The sequence below is a fragment of the Humulus lupulus genome, chromosome 9, assembly GCF_963169125.1.
Source record: "Humulus lupulus chromosome 9, drHumLupu1.1, whole genome shotgun sequence".
Taxonomy (NCBI): Eukaryota; Viridiplantae; Streptophyta; class Magnoliopsida; order Rosales; family Cannabaceae; genus Humulus; species Humulus lupulus.
In genome coordinates, this window is record NC_084801.1 from 154,990,540 (window position 1) to 155,010,046 (window position 19,507).

The following is a 19,507-nucleotide window of genomic DNA, read 5'->3' on the forward strand; positions in this document are numbered from 1 at the left end:
GACATATATAGGAGTTCATAGCAACCTCAGGATTAAGAACATCGTGTATATGATCACCGTTTGATGTGTTTGATTAATATTATGAACTAGTGTTTAAACAAGTATTAACAAATCACATCTGGTCCAATTCTATATATCACTATCTATAAAGTACCTGCACTAAAATGTCCTACTACACTAGTGACCCGGATCTAGGTCACTTGTATTCATAATACTAGCGAACCGTACTAGCAGTAATTAATCTAAAGATTCCATAACTTTATTTTACTGCGACTATTTTAAATTTATTATCTTAATCCCGATCCTCTCATACCAATATGAGATTAAGACCACATAGATAAACTTTGGAATTTTCTGATATTTACTTAATATTATCAACATAACATCGGACATAGTCTATATATATAGTAATTCAATTCAATTATTTTTTCTATTTAAAACATTTGTCAACTACAATTGCTTTAAAGACACTATTCCCAACAAGTGCCTGGTAGCGCACCCTGATCGGCGTAGGCTGTTGTTGTGAATTCTAATAGGAACTTGTAGATTGTTTGTCATGTTTAATTAATTATGCATTCATTGAAATAAATTATTATATGATGTGTTGTGAAGTTTTCTTCCTGGGCCTTGGCTCACGGGTGCTCTATGGTGCAAGTAAGGGCAAAGGAAATGCCAACCAAGCATGAGTTGGAGGGCATGGAGCGGTGCGTACATGTTTGGCCTACCTGGCCGCCACGACTGGGGTAGTTTTGAGGAATGTGTTATGAATGTTTGATTTTGTCGTTTAGGTCGACTGTAAAGTAACTTTTGAGTTGTAAATATGTTTAAAACAACATTTTGGGATCCCATGTAACTTTTCTATAATTTCAATAAAATTTTAAACCTTTTTATCAAAGTTTTTTCAACCAAATCTTTATTTTAACTTAATGACACTTTTAGGGCTAAAACCTCGATTAAAGAGTTAATTGCACATTTTAAAATCCTGTGGTAACAATTCTAGGGTAGTAGGGCATTACAACTTGGTATCAGAGTGAGCCAAGGTTTATGGTTCTTGGAGATTGACCAAACATGTACGCTTGCTGCCAGAGACAAGCTCAACTCAGGGTTGGTTGATATTAAGTGAAATATTTGTCTAATTGCTTATCTGAATTGCCTTATCTGCTTGTTAATATAGGGAGCGTGACCATTATAGACTTGTGTCTTGGTATGCTTATTGTATGTGGCTATTGTGTTGTTTGGCCCAACTCGGAGAATAGTTTTGGATATGATCATCATGTCTGATAGGTTAAGTCGTTGACTGCACAGATTTAGAAGCAATGTACCTAAGACAGTCAATTGGACCGGGCATTGTTAATACCGGGATTGCGGATGATAGTCGAGGTCAGAACCCTCCATCTGCCCCCTGGGAGTGGCAGCAGATGTTTGGTGGCATGCAAGAAAGATTACAAAATCAAGAGGAAGAGTAGGTGGTGGAGACAGCATGTTTCGTCAGGGAGCGCTGCTCCGTATGTTTTGATGACAATGGCTCCAGTTTCGATTAAGCCCAAGGATAGAAATAGATGGGAATTGTTGTATGAAAGATTCCAGAAGCATTATCCTCTAGTTTTCGAAGGGGGCTTGGATCTGTTCACAATGAACAGTGGATGGGCATGATTAACTCCATCCTTGACTATATAGGAGCAGTAGGCAATGATAGAGTTGCTTGTGCTACGTACATGCTGCGGGAGGATGCCCAAATGTGGTGGGAAGTTGTATTCGAGACCCAGAATGTTGTTATGATGGGTTTGGGAGGAATTCAAAAAAAATTTCAACGAGAGGTACTATTGTGACGTAGTTCGAATTGCGAAGACCAATGAGTTTATGAGCTTGGTTCAAGGTAGTAACACAGTGAAAGAATATGTCAACGAATTTGGTGGGTTGGCCAAATTCACTTTTGATTTGGTACCAATGGATGTGACCCGGAAGGAATGATTAATTCGACGACTAAACCCTGGGGTAGCCCAGAAAGTTAGGATCACTCCAGTCCATGAGATTTCTACCTATGCTTAGGCAGTAGAGAAGGCCCTTGCTATAGAGAACGCGAGAGGTGGGATATGGAGCGAGAGTGCTATAGGGCAGGAAAATCAGATAATGGTACCCTCATCTATGAGACCAGGTAGGGGCGGAGGCCCTGATAACCAGAAAAGAAAGACCCATGGTAGTTCTACTACTCTTGGTCCTGACAAGAGGGGTCATAGTATGTAGGGCGACAACGAGGTCTGGAGAAGTTATCCAGTGTGCACCAGGTGCAGGAGACGCCATCTAGGAGAACTCCAAGCCAAGGTATGTCTTCTATGTGGAATAGTTGGGCACTTCAAGAGGGATTACCCGATATTGAAGAGGGGAGAATCAAGGAGTGTGGATAGCCTGACTTCGGCTCGAGTGTCTGCCTTAATGCAGTCAGAGCCCGAGGTTGGTTCCTCAGAGATGACAAGTTGGCTTTCTAGTTCTCGTTCCTTTATATTATACTGACTGAGTTTGGTGTTACGTACCTCTTAGTAGAGACATAGATATGTAATACCTACTATATGAATATTACGCTATGGGGCTTGAGATCTTGTGCCTGCCAGGGAAAGTTGGTAATTTCCAGGAAATGGGTCAGAGTGTTATGGGTGGGAAGTTAGTAGTAATAAATGATTGAGATTTTTATATGATGACCTCAGTATGATCCTAAGTATGGATTAGTTTGCCAAATAAGGGACAACTATGGACTGTAAGGATCTGGTTGCGTTCACGAGATGCCTAGCTGTTGTGGTAGGTATCACCAGGGATTATATCAGTTAGACTAGGGGGAAATGGGGCTGGTTAGTGAGGTCTCATATAGGTTTATAAGGATTCGACAGGATTACTATCGCGACTAGGAGATTGAGTATGTTGTGGGATTAAGGCAAGAATAGAACCAGTATAAAAAACATCATGAAGATTGCCACTAGCTAAGCAGAAATAATTAAAGATTTAGTCAAAGAAGTTATTCGACTTAAGGGTGATCAGATGGAGCATCTCACCATGGGGCATGTCCACGCTATATGTTAAGGAAAAGGCCAAGTATGCGAGAATGTGTACTACATATGTATAGCCAAATAAATTAATTGTTAAGAGTAGATATCCATTTCCAAGAATGAAGGAGATATTTGCCCGGTTACAAAGTAGGACAATGCTATCAAGAATTGATCCTCGATCTAGTTACTACTAGCTGAGGATTGAGGAAAGAGACATTTCAAGGATTACCGCTCGCACCAAGTATGATGTGATGGGTTATTAGTGAAGACTCTTGAACTGACTGATGCTTCAGCAACCTACGCAAATTCAACAAGTAGAGAATACATATATGATTTGGACAAGTCATATATAGCTCGATTGAGAATGTTTTGGACTACTTCTGGTTAAGAATAGACTATGAGTAATACCTTTGTTGATACCACAGAGGCTGAGGAAGTGGGGATTATAGGTGAGGTTCCAGAAGAGATAGGTTTTGATTTCTCCAAATGATATTCAAGGTCATATTAGGGGAAGTGATGGGATTATGTATGGTTCAATTAAGATGGAAGTCTTAAGGAAATTGCTAAAGGAACACCTTGGGGGTTTGAAGTACTAGGAATCAGTAAGACACCTCGGCTTTTACTTGAAGCATCTTCAGGGATTGCCATACCCTCGAATAAAGTAACATAGAAACCTAAAGTCTATTTGAATGGATAGTCGTGTGCTAGATTCTTAGAAGTTGAAATAAGGATTGATTCACACGTCGTGGTATTAGAATATGTCTGTGATGGACTGGTTCAGGGGGACGGTACGATGGACACTGTCCTTGCTTAGAACGTGGAGTATTAGTGTGGGGCGTCAAGGATCATGGTGCGCCTGTGTGTTTAATAAAAAGGTGATTGTTCATGCTTCACGGTGGATAAAGGAATAGGAACATAGATGCTCTGCATAGGACTTTAAGTTAAAAATAATGGACTACGGTAAAGCTAGGTGAGGTAACAACCAGGATTGGTGTAGAACCTGTGAATGATAATTAGCAGATACACCTCTACTAATAATGAAATTAAAAAAGAAGATCTTGTAGGAATGGTTAAGAATTCTACTACTTTAGCATGGATGGGTTGAGATATGAGGATAAGATGAGTGATTCGATGGGTAATAGCATCGAGGTAGAGATTTTGGATGAATCTTATACTACCCCTTATGATTACAATATCCAGGAAGTCTAAATGGGTGCTAAGACCTAAAATTTGTATACCGAGAGGCGCACTGCCTAATCTTTTAGAAATTGAGAAATGATAAACAAAAGCCATATGAGCTATTATGACTCTAGGGTATCTGGGAGTTAGTATGAAGGGATATGTTATGGACCGTAAGGGTGGATCACCTCAGATTGCAGGTGAGATGAGTGGATGCGAGAAGTGGTAACTTGACATAATAGATTATCACACTCTGGTTTGTGTGAGACAGTTATCATAGGAGTGAGTATGTGCGAAGGGAAACCGTACGTTCCCTCGAAACACCAAAGTCGATAGAGTTCCTTTAGTTTCCAAGTTCTGAATAAAATTCATAGAGGGCAATGAGTATTAGATTGGGATTTGGAATTATTGGTTATCTTCAGATAGACCGATAACCTGAAGGGACGATCTAGACTTTAAGCATTTTTACTTTGAATATATAAGTTTTTAGGACGTTGAGGCAAATGCGGTCCCTTGATTTGATTGGCACAGTGATGAATGTCAGTCGATGACTAGAGTGACTCTGAATGAAATATTGTGAGATAGGGAACGAGAAGTACTTATTCTGGGAAAATGAAACAAGGGACTCGAAGTATCCTGGTTCATAATTGGCTTGGAGGACTAGTGAAATTATTAAGGATTGTTAGGGCAGGAGTGTCTGCGTTATTGAAAGGACATAAGAGTTAAAAAAATTAAATATGGGAAGGTGGAGTTCCAGGATTTGAGACTTTGTTTTTCTCCGAATATAGTGGACTAAGAAGGGTAAAAATAGTTTGGGAAAGAAAGAAGAAGTTTTGACCCTAGATTTGATAGACCTGAGAGATCCTAATAAGAATTAGGTCAGAGGCCTATAGTTTAGCCTTACCCTAGCATGGGTAGAGGCTCATGAGGTGCTACTGGTGCCAATGTTAAGGCAAGAAGTGTTGAGTACTATTGTGCAAGGAAAAGCCAAAGGAATTCTAGATAAATGAGATAAGGTCTTATAGTATAAGACTGTCACTTTAGTGAGGGTATTACAAAGAGATAGCAAGGTAAAGGACTAGACTCTCAAGCTATAATCAGATGTGTGGAATTAGTGTCTCGCGATGTTTGAATAAATTAGGAGGGGATAGTTGTAACGTCCTGAATTTGCTATTAAGGTTGAGTGCCTTGATAAATGTGCCTAGAGGGCATAGTTGGAATTATATGTGTAATTAATGGAATATATGTGTGATTATGTGGTATAATGATTTATATGGTGATATGAATATATATATATATTCATGTTTAGGTGAATTAAATATGCACGTGGGCCCGTTTTTGTTAATAAGGGCATATTTATAATTTTTCACCCGTTGAGGGTATATTTGCATTATGTATGTATTGTGAGTAAGACCCCAATGTTATGGGGATATATTTGAGATGTGTGGTTCGAGATAATCCTAAAGGGAAAATTAGTGGAATAGTCTCAATGGGGTCAAATACCCGGCTCGGGGTGAGCCTAGGGGTATTTGGGAATGTAGTATGTATTCGAGGTTGAACGGGTCATTATTTAGTGATTATTTGGGTATGTCGGGATTAATTGGGAATTTATAGGACTACTTCAGGATTAGCGGGAAATGTGGTAAATGATAGAATTTCCCTTGGTGGTATTAAAGGGCTAGAATTGATCTAAGGGAGTTTTGGTCATTTTGAAGCTAAGGATAGACTTGGCTAAGCTTAACCTTAGAAAAACACTTTGGAAAGAAATAGAACACTCTCACTTTCTCTCTCTATACTCGGTTCACTCTCTCTCCCTTGGGTGCTTGGAAACTCTGTAGAATTCTTGGAGAATCAACTAAGGAATTGAGGATTTGAAGGAGGTTACTTGAGGAAAGAAAGCTAGGAGGAGGTCTGAGGCAGTTGAGGGTCGAATTCTTGGATTGAGGTAAGGGATCTACTCTGATTCTTGGTAGTTTTCTGTTGCAATTTTGGAGTTTTTATTGAGCTATAAGCCTTGGTCTGATTTTGGGGTTTGATGAAAGTATGGGGTAGTTTTTGGGGGAAATAATGATGAATATGTTGTTTTGATATGAGTTCTAGACTAAATTCTGGGTTTAGGTTTTGATTTGGGGAGATTTTAATGTAATTGGCTCGAGAAAATGGAGGGGAAATTCTGGGTTCGCAGGCTCGAGCCATGACCTTGTTCTTCAAGCACTGTGGCCCGCATGAACCTAGAAGGCTTTGGGGATCTTTGAACCATCGAGGCGCCGCGGCGCAAGTTGAGGAGCACCGCGGCCCTAGGGGGCAAGGTTACGACTCAAATTAGGGAAAATGGCCAAAACAGGATTTTAAGCTCGGGAACTCAAATCTTAAGGTTCAGGAAGAATTCTACTACCTAGTTAAGTAGAATTTGAGGTTCCCGAGGCTAGTATATTATTCTGAAGCTTCTGATTGATTTAGTTTTTGATAGTTATTCAATATTACATTATGACCAGGATTTATCGCTAAGGCTCGAGATTAGGGATCGTGCTCGGGACTGCCTTGCACTGTTAGCTCGGGATTCAAGGTAAGAAAATTTTCTGTGCCCGTAGAGCTATATTGTGCTTAGTGTTATGTGTAATTATTTGTAACTATTACATCATACATGTGTTTGTCGGAGCAACAAAGTTCAGGAACGGCGAAGGCCGAGAACAGCAAAGGCCGAGAGCGGCAAAGGCTGGGAATGACAAAGGTCGGGGTGGCAAAGGACGGGATCAACATTAAGCATGTTGATTGCAGGCTACTAGGGTGGTCCCTCTAAGGGTGCTATACACACCCGCTTGGTTAAGAATGCGAACTTAGTGCCTGGAAGCGCACCCTGACTAGGGTAGGCCGCTGTTGTGAATTCTAATAGGAACTTGTAGTTTGTTTGTCATTTTTATTTAATTATGCACTGATTGAAATAACTTATTATATGTTGTGCTTTGAAGTTTTCTTGCTGGGCCTCGGCTCATGGGTGCTCTATGGTGCAAGTAAGGGCAAAGGAAATGCCAACCAAGCATGAGTTGGAGGGCATGGAGCGGTGCATACATGTTTGGCCTACCTGGCCGCCACGACTGGGGTAGTTTTGAGGAACGTGTTATGAATGTTTGATTTTGTCGCTTAGGTCGACTGTAAAGTAACTTTTGACTTGTAAATATGTTTAAAACAACATTTTGGGAACCCGTGTAACTTTTCTATAATTTCAATAAAAGTTTAAACCTTTATATCATAGTTTTATTAACCAAATCTTTATTTTAACTTAATGACACTTTTGGGGCTAAAACCTTGATTAACGAGTTAATTTCACATTTTAAAATCACATGGTAACAACTCTAGGGTAGTAGGGCGTTATAGATAAACTTTAACCATAGTGAATGGGCCTAACCAACGGAATTTCAACTTGCCAGGAAACAACTTCAAACGTGAGTTAAAGGGAAAAACTCGCTGCCTCTTCTCAAAGACTCGAGGTTGAATCCTCTTGTCATGCCACCTCTTGGTTTTCTCCTTATAAATCTAAGCATTGTCATAAGAGAACAACCTCTTCTCCTCAAGCTCATTCAATTGCAACTTACGAGCTTCTACAACAGCTTGGAGATCCATATTCAACTTCTTGGTGGCCTAGTATGCCTTATGCTCTAACTCAACAGGCAAATGGCAAGCTTTCCCATATACGAAATGATAAGGTGACATTCCGAAAGGGGTTTCGAAAGCCGTTCTATAAGCCCAAAGAGCATCATCCAATCTTTGAGACCAATCATTTCTATTAGGATTCACCACTTTTTCTAGAATTCCCTTGATTTCTCTATTGGATAGCTCCGCTTGTCCATTTGTTTGAGGGTGGTAGGCTGTAGCAATCTTGTGTCTCACACTATACTTGACTAAAAGGGCAGCCACGAGCTCTTGGAGTACCAAAGCGAGTGAACACATGCTTATGCAAAAACTTCATCACCACGTTAGCATCATTTGTGGGGCTTGGTATCGCTTCAACCCATTTTGATACATAATCTACAACCACCAAAATGTACAAGTTCCCAAAATAAGGAGGGAAAGGTCCCATGAAGTCAATGCCCAAAACATCAAACAACTCCACTTCAAGGATGACATTCAAAGGCATCTCATTTCTTGTTGAAATATTACCAACCCGTTGGCACCTATCACATCTTTTAGCAAATTCATGAGCATCCTTGAAAGTAGAAGGCCAATAATACCCTGATTGGAAAACTTTTGCTGCTATTCTTTGACCACAAAAATTCCCCCCATAAGGAGTTGAATGAGAGTGCTCAAGAATGCTTTGAACCTCCTCTTCCGAAACACAATGCCTCATCACTTGATCTGAACATTGCTTGCAAAGAAATGGTTCATCACAATAATAAAACTTCACATCATGAAAGAATTTCTAAGTTGTTGGCTCTTCACATAAGGTAGAGTCCTCCCCTCACCAAATAATTCACAAAATTAGCATACCATGGCATTGAAACTTGTTTCACCACCAAGAGTTGCTCATCGGGAAATGTCTCTCTAATTAGCTGCTCACAATTCTCCTCAGTATCATCTCCAAGTCTAGAAAGATGGTCAGCCACTTGATTCTCCATTCCTTTTTTATCACGAATTTCCAAATCAAATTCTTGAAGAAGCAACACCCAATGAATGAGTCTTGATTTGGCATCCTTCTTCGCGATAAGATACTTGATGGCGGAATGGTCTGTGTACACCACAACTTTAGTCCTAACAAGGTATGCTCTAAATTTATCAAAAATAAAAACCACAGCCAAAAGTTCCTTCTTTGTGGTAATGCAGTTCAATTGAGCATCGACTAGTGTCTTGCTTGCATAATAGATGGAATGAAACACCTTCTCTTTTCTTTGACCAAGTACAACACCTATAGAAAAATCACTAGAATCACACATTAGCTCAAAAGGAAGGGACCAATCAGAAGCTACAATAATAAGGGCAGATACAAGAGCCTTTTTCAAAGTCACAGATGCCTCTTGACACTCATTGGTGAACTCAAAAGCTTGATTTTGCTCAAGTAAAGAACAAAGAGGCTTAGAGATTTTGGAGAAATCTTTGATAAAACTTCTATAGAAACCCGCATGCCCCAAAAAACTTCTAATTCCCTTGACTGTAGTTGGTGGTGGAAACTTATCAATGACTTCAAAATTTGCTCTATCTACCTCAATGCCTTTGTTAGAAATCCAATGACCCAACACAATGCCTTCTTGCACCATAAAATGGCCCTTTTCCCAATCAAGCACCAAATTTGTTTCTTCACATCTCTCTAACACCTTCTCAAGATTAGCCAAGCAAGCATCATAAGATTCACCAAATACCGAAAAATCATCCATAAACTCCTTAAGAGTTTTGTCCACCATACAGAAAAAATAGCCATCATTCAAAATAGCACTACAACCTTCAGTAAAAGCCACCGTTTCAAATTCACCAAGTCTCCTCTTCTTTGTCAAAATTTCCTTAAAAAACTTCACATAGTTTGACATTTGTTCCAAAGCTTCCACCAAAGGTATGTTGATGTGGAGTTGCTTCAAAACACATAGAAATCTTTGGAGTTGGCCATCTTGCTTCTGCTTTTGAAATCATTGGGGAAATGGTGGAGGCTATTTGCTATTTAGTTTCTCTGATGCATTTTGCTGAGGAATTGTTGCAACATTTTCTTGAGGATCAACTTTTGACATATTAGAAATTCCAACTCTTTCTCCTTATTCCACACTACTTTGGATTGAAGTGGGCTTATTTTTTCTCTTAGATTTTTCTTCATTCAACTCCAGATTCTTACCACTCCTCAAAGTGACCACCTTGCAATGCTCTTTACCATCTCTCTTTGGATTTTCGGTATCACAAGGCAAGGTGCCTTGTAATCTATTCCTCAATTCATATTAGCTACCTGCCCCATTTAAATCTCTAGATTCCTCAAAGACACAACTTGACTTTGAATTACTGCATCATTCTTGTCCATATACTCTTTCAACAAATTCTCCAAAGAGCTTTTTTGAGAAACTTGTGGAGGAGGAGATTGAGCTCTTGGTTGTTGTTGAGAAAAACCTGGTGGATAAGTAGGCTTGTTTGACAAGGTTGCTCCACTTGGACTAGCCCCCCAAGAAAAATTTGAATGATTCCTCCAACTCATATTGTAAGAGTTGGAATATGGATTGTTGCGGTTGGCATTTTGATTACCCAAGTGACAAACCGAAGTGGGATTAGAAGGGCAACTATCAAATGTATGACCATCTCCATGTTATATTATTTCATATAATATAATATTATATTAAATAATGTGACAAATGTGATTTGTCACACCTTGTAACATATTATTGAGAGTCACAAAATTGGACACATGTGTGTGCCCAAATGTGACATATTTTGGAGTTACAAAATCAGTTACAAATTTGTAACTCCCAAATATTACCCAATAATGTGTATATTATATGTTACACATTTGAGATTGTATTTTATAAAGCCATTATGAAATATGGCTGTTGGAGATATAATTTTAACCCCAATAATGTGTTTTGGGAGTTACAAAATCATTTGGGAGGGTTTGGAACCGTTTGGAAAAACAACACATTTTCAAGTGCTGAAAATAGGTTGTGGCCGCAGCCACTGAATGATGGTGGCCGCGCGCCTGGGGGACAGAGAGTAGTGGCCGCGGCCACTGATGTCCCTGGCCGCAGCCACAGGTGCATTTCAGGCCAAATTTTCAGTTTTTTTTTCAAATGTATTGAACGGTTCTAAAAACCCAAATAACTCCCAAATCTCAATTTTAATTCCATATTAATCCAATTAAACATTGGTAACATCCATGGGGGTTGGTGGAATTTGAAATCCAAAGGGTATCTCAAACTCTATAAATAGGAGCCTAATGCTCACTTGTATGAGACACAATTTTTCATCCACAAAGCACTTGGCTGGAAAATACACCAAAAGGCTTGATAATTCCAGAGAGCTATTTCCTAGAGAGATCCCTTAGTGCTTAAAGAATAGGGGGAAATAAACTTTTGGACAAAGGTCTTGAACCTTGTTCAAGTTGGTGATCCCCACTACTCTACACTTTGGTTGTGTGAGAGTTTGTTTGTGTTTTTCATTCTTTTGTTCTTCTTGTTCTTCTTATTTACTTGTATTATTATAGTATTGAGTTCGTAATCTTCTTCTTCTACATCTTTCTATTTACTTGTATTTTGAGCAATTGAGTTGTAATATTTATTTAATCAATTATCTTGTCCATTGTATGTTTGCATAGAGTTGTATTTTGGTTTTTCCACTTTTCCATTGAGCAATAAAATATATTCTCTAACAATCAAAAGCTTATTCCTTTTTGTTTCAATGGAAGGAGAGACCATAAAGATCATGAACCAAGACTTAGTGAGGTTGGATAGGATTGATGGATCCAATTTCACTAGGTGGCAAGACAAGGTGAAATTCCTTTTGACAACACTCAAGATAGCCTACATCCTTGACAACACTCAAGATAGTGGGAATCGTTTAGGCCCAAAGAAAGATCATGGACAATTCAAAGACGTGAGAGGTCATTGTTTTGTTTGTGGAAAACTCGGGCACTATGCTAGAGTATGTAGGTACCGAAAGGACCCACATGAGAATGAGGTGAATACTATAGAAAAGGAAGAAGAGATCCTCGCATGATTACCATGAGTATGTGCCTTGTTGGGAAAAAAATTATTTTGTAATAAAGCTTGTACTCTTGAAAGCTATCAATAAAATTAAAGTATTATTCTATGATAATTCTTTATTTTGCTATGAGACATTTGTGAGAGATATTAACAAAGTTTCAAAATGAACTTGTTAAAATAATAAGTAAGAGTGTAGACCTATTATTTCATAATGTGATTATTTGTTTGTGAAATTATCACATTATATTTGTGTTCACATTTTTATTTTGTGAAATACATAAAATAAAGAGACTAAGTAAAAGTTGCTTTGAAAGAAGTGTGTCTTGCTTTAGCAAGTAAATAAATCAAGATAAACACTGAGGTTTTATCTTGAAAGTTTATCATGTGGCATAGAGGACTCATGATGAACTTTGAGAATCATAGGTCTAGATTTATCTTGGAGGATAAATGACTTATTAGAAATGAAGAGATTTCTATTTTAAAGTGATATTTTATTATCATTATGTAAAAAATGTGGGGGTGATGCTCCAAAGTTAATCAATTTATTTTGTTGTTGATCAATTAGTTAATTTAGTCATCCTATCAAAAAGGTGATTTGGAATTCCACATTTTAAATCACATTGGCTATATTTGTATAGAATGGATAAATCTAGACATGCTTGGTGTCTAAAGTTACTGTTTGTAATATTTTGATTCAAGAAGGAATCAATTTAAAATATATAGGAGAATTTTAGAAACAAAGAGATTTCTAGAATTAATATTCAAATGTTTATCTTGGATATTAAACTATAAAATAGTAGGGGTGTTGACTATGGTCAAAATCACTATTTTAAAGGGGGTAACTATTTTAATCAAACTATGGCTAGCAACAAAGTGTGAATAAAATAATGAGAGTGTCTAAGTATGCATACATGAGAAAAGAAATGATTCAAATGGAATCAATTTTACATCTCAAGAGATGGGACTTAGACTCCCTAAAGAGATTCACGGTTGATGGTAACCTAACTTAATACTAGTAACTTTAGTACTAGTAACCAAACTAGTATTAGGTTCAATAGATAATAACAAGTCAACCAAGTGAATAGTAGTAGTACTCAAATTTTGTCCCATCTGAGATATGAGTACTAGTGTGTTACCAAAATGAGGGTTAAAACCGAAAGGTTTTTTTAATAGAACTCAGTCTTGAAAAGACAAGTATTTTAGGGTAACAAAATACTGTAAGAGTTCTACCTATATAGACCTAGGGGTGGAGCCGTCCCTCATGAGAATTGGGAGTTATTCTCAAGAAAATTCTATGAATGGAATGTGCACATGGCCATTAACGGTGCAAAAGTGAGACATTGAGGTCTCAAGTGAACATAGCAAAGGTGTGTGTGTTATCACCGGTTTGTTATCAAGGGATAGTGGTTCAATGCTTCGGCAACTAAAATTTCAACAAACTTTGTGATAATTACACTAAGGTAAAATTCAAGTAGAAAGACATTTTACTTTATGCACCAATGCAAAGGTTTCTATAGAGAGTGATTATTTAATCAAGTGGAGGAATATTATATTTTAATATAATGTTTGATTGAATAAATAATTGTTACAAAAAGTGATTATTTAATCTAGTGGGGGAATGTTATATTATTTCATATAATATAATATTAGATTAAATAATGTGACAAATGTGATTTGTCACACCTTGTAACATATTATTGAGAGTCACAAAATTGGACACATGTGTGTGCCCAAATGTGACATATTTTGGAGTTACAAAATCACTTACAAATTTGTAACTCCCAAATATTACTCAATAATGTGTATATTATATGTTACACATTTGAGATTGAATTTCATAAAGTCATAATGAAATATGGTTGTTGGAGATATGATTTTAACCCCAATAATGTGTTTTGGGAGTTACAAAATCATTTGGGAGGGTTTGGAACCGTTTGGAAAAATAGCACATTTTCAACTGCTGAAACTGGGCTGTGGTCGCGGCCACTGAATGATGGTGGTCGCGTCCTGGGGGACAGAGAGCAGTGGCCACGGCCATTGATATCCCTGGCCGCGGCCACAGGTGCATTTCAGGCCAATTTTTCAGTTTTTTCCAAATGTGTTGAACGGTTATAAAAACCCAAATAACTCCTAAATCTCAATTTTAATTCCATATTAATCCAATTAAACATTGGTAACAGCCATGGGGGTTGGTGGAATTTGAAATCCAAAGGGTATCTCAAACTCTATAAATAGGAGCCTAATGCTCACTTGTAAGACACACCATTTTTCATCCACAAAGCACTTGGCTGAAAAATACACCTTGAGGCTTGATTATTCCAGAGAGCTATTTCCTTGAGAGATCCCTTAGTGCTTAGAGAATAGGGGGAAATAAGCTTTTGGACAAAGGTTTTGAACCTTGTTCAAGTTGGTGATCCCTATTACTCTACACTTTGGTTGAGTGTGAGTTTGTGTTTTTCATTGATCTTTTCATTCAGTTGTTCCTCTTGTATTATTATTGTTTTGAGTTTGTAATCCTCTTCTTCTATTTCTATTTACATATTTATTGGCATCTCTTGTTTTAGAGTTTTAGTTCTAATAATTCTCTTCTTTCTCTCTTTTCTACATTTACTTGTATTGTTGGTCATTGAGTTGTAAACCTATTTATCTATCATCTTGTCCATTGTATTTTTTGCATAGAGTTGTATTTTGGTTTTTCCACTTTTCCATTGAGCAATAATATATATTCTCTAACACTCCACAATAAACACAAGAAACCTCTCCTACTTAGCCCATAGGAGCTGGTTGTAAGTTACCCCCATACTCATGGTCTTTAAAAGGTTGGTCATAGATGAAACTTGAGCGGTCAAAGATGTCAACGCATCTACCTCATGAGTACTCGCTACTTTTCTTTCATTGGGGCTCTAGCATTAGACAATTGGTAATTATTTTTGGAAATCCACTCCAAAATATCATATGCTTCATTGTAGGAGTTAGAGAGAATAGCCCCATTTGTTGAAGCATCCAAAACCATGTGTGTGGAGGCAGTGAGACCATTGTAAAAAGTATTAATTTGAATGCAATGCAAAATACCATGATGTGGGCACTTCCTCAATAACTCATTGAACCTCTCCCAAGCATCACACACCGATTCATCCTCCAACTATTGAAAAGAAATAATCTCATTCTGAAACTTAGCATTTTTTGTTGGAGGAAAATACATAATAAAAAATTTCTTAGTTAGCTCATTCCACGGAATGACTAAGTCAGAAGGAAGTGTATTGAGCTAAGCTCTAGCTCTAACCCTTAGAGAAAAAGGGAACAATTTCAACCTCAAGGCCTCTTCAGTAATGCCTTGTAACTGGAATGAACCGCTCACCTCCAAAAATGAACGAAGAAGAAGATGAGGATCCTCTATAGGCAGCCCACTAAATTGACCCACTGTCTGCAACATTTGTAATATCACGAGCTTCAACTCAAATTGAGCTACTTGAATTTCAGGCCTAACAATGCCAGAAGTCAACACATTAAACATTGGGGTAGCATACTCCCTTATGACCCTCTCTCTATCATTGACCATAACAATTGCATTAGCAATATTCAAAGCATTGGCTGCATCATTGACAACTCCAACAGCCACGTTAAGCATGGGTTGAGCTCTAATCTCCTCAACCCCTTCACATTCTTGAGCCATAGCAAGGTGAAGTTGAGCCCATTATTCCCTTAATCTTCTTCAAAATGTTCGTTCAATCTCAGGGTCAATAGGGGCTAGCTCAAAATCTTGATGCTCATTCATGCAATGGAATCAATCTAGCAAAGGACAAGATCAAGCAAACAAGATTAGTGCCAAATAAGAAAAACAAATTTCAAAGTGATTAATAATACACAAAATTCTAATTTCAATCCCCGGCAATGATGCCAAAAACTTGTTGTGAATTAATTTGATCAAATATGTGCAAGTGTACACAGTCACAAAACAAATAATAAAGTGATAAGTGTTCAAGATCGTCTCCACAGGGATTGAAAATTAAAACTAAATACATAAATTAATTACCAAACAATTGCAAAAGTAACCAAATTAATTTGTTTTGATTTTGTAAACTAACATTACTTGAGATCAATTAAAATTTCTTAAAAATAAACTGCAACGCCAATCTGAAAGTGAGATCAAATTAATTGGTTGAAATGGAATTGAATTATTAAATCCCTCTATGTCAAATGAGCTGTACGTTTTGCTGCAGCAAAATCTCAGCAAAATTACCAAAGTTAGCAAGAATTCAAAACAAGTTCATAGAACTTTTCTAAATCCTATGATATTAATTCGTTTACCTGATAAATATATTCCTATGCCAATCAAGTTTAAGAATCTTTAAGCACCAATTCATAATTGTTACACAAGGCAAGTAACACATTCCTATGCTATTCACAAACATAATCTAACAAGATTATCTACTTGTGTCATTCAAATTTATCCATTATATTCAAACTTTTTAGCAAAAATATAACTCAGTTTCTTGCCATTGGTGGCCAAACAACAACAAGAATTCATCAATAAACATATTTGAATGAACAATGAGTAATTTGCTAAAATAAAGTGCTATATATTTAGAATTAAGACATAGAGTTCATTAATAATTCAAGCCTCAAAATATCTAGTTCATGGCTAAATCAAGAAACACAAATAAAAATTCAAATCTTTCCATGAGTCATTAATTACAAAATACTAGAGAAAATAGGAAATGAATAGCAAACAAATAGAAAAAATAGCCCAAAATGATGATGGAGTGAATATTCTTTTCTTCTCCTCTTCTTCCTTTCTCTCTTTCCTTCTTTGTATTGTTGAAGTCTCCTTGTACTTGGTGATTCTCTCTCTAAAAGATGGCTCAATTGGGTAATGGAGGCTGCTCTCTTTTTTATGATGCTAGGATGATAAAACCTTTTTTTCCTCGTGTCCCAAAAATGACCCACATTGCCTCTCATGTGAGTTTCCTTTTCTCTTCTAGAAATTACTCCAAAATTCAGTCCATTTTTTCTGATTTTTTTCGCCCACCTCATCACTCCTTTCCAGCTCAATTAATGGTGTCATGTGTCTCTCCTTTATATGTTGAATTTCCCTTTTTGTATCCTGCTAAAAATGCTCCAGCAAAACCTGACATTTCAGTACAAATTAAACAACTAAGAGCCAATTCACTTTTCATTAAATTATTCTCAAAGACTTCGGGACTTATTCCAAATGAGAATAAATCTGCAATTTATTGTAGTGGCATGCCTGAAACTGAGATTGATAGAGTGGTGGCTGTTTCAGGATTCACCCGGTGTTCCCTGCCTTTCAGGTACCTTGGTATCCCTATATGTTCCAAGCGTATTTCTACTGCTGAATGTGGGGTAATTCTTGAAAAAATGGTATCCAGAATTAAGCAGTGGAGTTCTAGGAACTTATCATACATGGCTAGAGTCACATTGATTAACTCTGTTTTATTGTCAATTCACTCTTACTGGTCTCAAATAATGATTCTGCCAAAATAGTTATTAAGGGATATATAGGCCATTTGCAGAGTCTTTCTTTGGAAGGGAATGGAAGAGACTCAAGGTTCAGGTTTAGTTGCTTGGAGCTCTGTTTGCACTCCAAAAGCTAAGGGAGGTTTAGGCTTCAGGAAGATTTCCGAATGGAATTTTGCATCATTGGCGAAATATGTATGGGCCATAGCTTCCAAAAAGGATAATCTGTGGGTCAAATGGATTCATAGCATTTATTTGAAAAAGGTGGACTGGTGGGAATATACAGTGCAACAGAATTGCAACTGGTATTGGAAGAAAATTGTTGCCATTAAAGATCTCTTTAAAGTCAAATTAGATAAGTCAGCTTGTATGGCAATGCAATATAGGATTCAATCCGGTTATGATATACTATATGATCAACATATTAATGTACAATGGAGTAAGTTTGTATGGGAGAGAAGTAGTATTTCGAAGCACAGATTTATTCTATGGTTAGTGATGCTTCAGAAGTTGAGTACCAGAACTTATATCAGCAGGTATCTACCTGGGTTGGACACAGTATGTCTGATGTGTGGTGATCACAATGAAGATCTTCCTCATTTGTTTTTTCAATGTACTTACAATAAAGTTTGTCTTTTGAGGATGAAGGATTGGATTGGCTGCCGAGCACAAACAGAGCATTATCAATCACTATTGCAATGGATATCCAAAGCAAAGCACCTGAGTAAAGTCAAGAAAGGATTCTTTATAGCTGCTATTACTGCACTAGTGTACCACATATGGAGGGCTCGTAATGATGTTTTGTGGTCATCTAAACTTTGGCATGTAAATCATATTGTAGAGGTCATTAAAAGAGAACTCAAATTGAGATTGGCTTTGTCAATGCCAAGGAAAACAAGGAATAGGGATAAAGAATGGTTTCAAAAATTGTAAAGATAGATACATGAATTGTAAAGTCAAGATAGGGGTATTAGAAGACCTGTAAGTGTACATGATTTGGTTTTTGAGCAATACAATGATTCTTATTTACCAAAAAAAAAATTAACTTTTCATTTTTTCTCTGGAAAAATTCATGCACAAATTCCTTAATTTCCTACTTCAGCTCAAAAAAACTAACAAGACACAATAACTCACAATAACACAAAAAGGGAAAAGAAATTAACTAAAAATAATAGCAAACAAGCACTCATCACTATTCTTAATTCTACATCTATAAGTTTAAAAGTATAAAAATAACTCTTCATTGAAGAGTTATCAGTAACATAATAAAATTAAATTATTACTTAATATTTGGATGGTTTATTTTTAGGAAATTTGGGTGATTTTATTGACACTTTCTTTTTCTTAATTTCTTTTTATTAGGTTACTTAATTATTTACAAATTTTTTATATATAATATTTTTTATATGCTTATTTTTTAACATTGTTGACGCGGTTTTTCGCCAACAGTGTATTAAGAAATAATAGGGGCAAATTAGTGTTTGATGGTAAACCGTAATGAAAATAACAAGAATTCACTCAAAGACACAGAAATTTTACGTGGTTTGTGGTTAAAATCGACATAGTCCACTAGTCAATATTGTTGTTATTTCTCTCTCTATTTTGGCAGAGTTTCGGTATTACAGAATAGTCCCCTCTTTCCTGTTCAATATTCCCAGTATTTATAGGGGAATTCCATGAACAGATTTGGGTAACTGCGTGAGTCAATCACGTAATTACATAATGTCCATATTTAAGACAAATTATTCCCAGTTATGTTGGAATATGATTTAATAACAAAATAAATATGTTCTTGCTATCTCGGCTAATAAATGTGACAGCTTGGTCATGAATAAGAATATAAACAAATCCCGAATCTTTGGGGATCCTTTAGTATGCGTTAAATCTGAATCATCTCAAGCTGCATATCTCTCACGAGCTTGTGCTCTGATAGCTATCTGACCCCGAGCTTGCGCTTTGACAGCTTATCTTATTCCAAGTTCGTGGTAAAGTCAGGACGCCTAACACTAGGTCTGACCATTATGAATCTCAAGCTGTCCAAATGGATAATAATCAGATATCCTACTTGATTACTTTTCCATCTGTCAGCTGTACCCGATCTGAGTGAAAGAACTCGTGCTAAAATTAGGGTACAACATTTTCCCCAAGCTC

The 19,507-nt window shown here is 37.0% G+C and overlaps 1 non-coding gene across 1 annotated transcript; it reads left to right on the forward strand.

The window, feature by feature from the left end:
- The first annotated feature begins 14,946 nt into the window (after window positions 1-14,946).
- On the forward strand, window positions 14,947-15,052 carry LOC133802837 (small nucleolar RNA R71). The gene has a single exon (XR_009877582.1). It is a non-coding gene; the product is annotated as a small nucleolar RNA R71 (small nucleolar RNA).
- The last annotated feature ends 4,455 nt before the right edge of the window (window positions 15,053-19,507 follow it).